Here is a 1899-nt window from a genome sequence, read left to right as displayed (position 1 = left end):
ATGTTTATTTATTTTTATTTCCATCTGGTGGAAAACTGTAAAAATATTTTAAGTTATTGAACATTTCTAGCACAATTATTTGTGTTTTTTTTTGTGTTGATGACTCAATTTGGTTCTGTTATTTTTATTTTGGGCTTGGGGACCATCCACAAACCACGTGGACCTCGACGTGGACACTTTTTTGGGGTGTACCCCATTTGGCATAATGGACATTTGGCATAACGGGTTTTCTAGATGGATGTTTGGCATAATTGGTCCAAGACATCAGGGACGTTTGGCATAATGGACATTTGGCATAATGGACGTTTGGCATAATTCGTTCAAAACCCATCAAGGACGTTTGGCGTAATGGACGTTTGGCATAATTTTTGCTAGCTTTTTTTTTGTTTGATTATTATTTATTTTTTGTAAAGAATAATAATTTATAGGTTTTTTTTTTCCTTTTTTCTAAGCAAATAACTTTACTTTAAAAATAATTTTTGTTTTCAAGAAATCTAGTATCTTTGTCATTTTCTCCCAATAGATGTATTTTTTTCCTTTTTTTTTCTTAATAAAGCTTGAAAATGCAATTTTTCATAAATATATAATATTGGGATTTGTCTTCTTTTGAAATATTTTGCAGCTAATTTTTTTTATTCAATTATTTATTCTCTTATTTTAAATTCAACCTATCAAAGTGATATAAGTTTTGGTAGTCTTTGAAATATCGCAATAAAGATTTTATACTGTTCACCCTTTTCCCTCCTTTTTCAAATTCAACCTAAAGAATGTATGTACATTTTGCTCTTCTTTAACGAAATGCATTTAAATTATTTAAAGCAATTTGCTCTTCTTTTATTTTATAGCTAAAATAAGGTAAAATCTCTCAAAAAATTCGCAGCTTGTATTTTTTTCAAAATTTTGCAATCATTGTTTTTATGCAATTTTTTCTTCTTTAATATTCATCCTTAATAAGGGATGTACATTTTTTCTTTCTTTAAATATTTGACAAATGAGTTATGAAATTTTCCCTTCTTTTATTTTAAATTCAACTTTTTGAAGGGAAAATCTCTAAAAACAATACTTTTCGAATATTTGACAATTGAGCAATTCTCTACGAAATCGGTCTTTTTTCTTCAATTTTAATTTTTGTATTTTTTAATCCGACTGAAACTTTTTTGGTGCCTTCGGTATGCCCAAAGAAGCCATTTTGCATCATTAGTTTGTCCATATAATTTTCCATACAAATTTGGCAGCTGTCCATACAAAAATGATGTATGAAAATTCAAAAATCTGTATCTTTTGAAGGAATTTTTTGATCGATTTGGTGTCTTCGGCAAAGTTGTAGGTATGGATACGGACTACACTGGAAAAAAATAATACACGGTAAAAAAAATTTGGTGATTTTTTTATTTAACTTTTTATCACTAAAACTTGATTTACAAAAAAACACTATTTTTAATTTTTTTTATTTTTTGATATGTTTTAGAGGACATAAAATGCCAACTTTTCAGAAATTTCCAGGTTGTGCAAAAAATCATTGACCGAGTTATGAATTTTTTAATCAATACTGATTTTTTCAAAAAATCGAAATTTTGGTCGTAAAATTTTTCAACTTCATTTTTCGATGTAAAATCAAATTTGCAATCAAAAAGTACTTTAGTGAAATTTTGATAAAGTGCACCGTTTTCAAGTTATAGCCATATTTAAGTGACTTTTTTGAAAATAGTCGCAGTTTTTTATTTTTTTAAATTAGTGCACATGTTTGCCCAGTTTTGAAAAAAATATTTTTGAAAAGCTGAGAAAATTCTCTATATTTTGCTTATTCGGACTTTGTTGATACGACCTTTAGTTGCTGAGATATTGCAATGCAAAGGTTTAAAAACAGGAAAATTGATGTTTTCTAAGTTTCACCCAAAC

This window comes from Culex pipiens, chromosome 3 (assembly GCF_016801865.2).
Source record: "Culex pipiens pallens isolate TS chromosome 3, TS_CPP_V2, whole genome shotgun sequence".
Taxonomy (NCBI): Eukaryota; Metazoa; Arthropoda; class Insecta; order Diptera; family Culicidae; genus Culex; species Culex pipiens.
The sequence above is the reverse complement of the archived record's forward strand: the minus strand, read 5'-3'. Positions refer to the sequence as shown.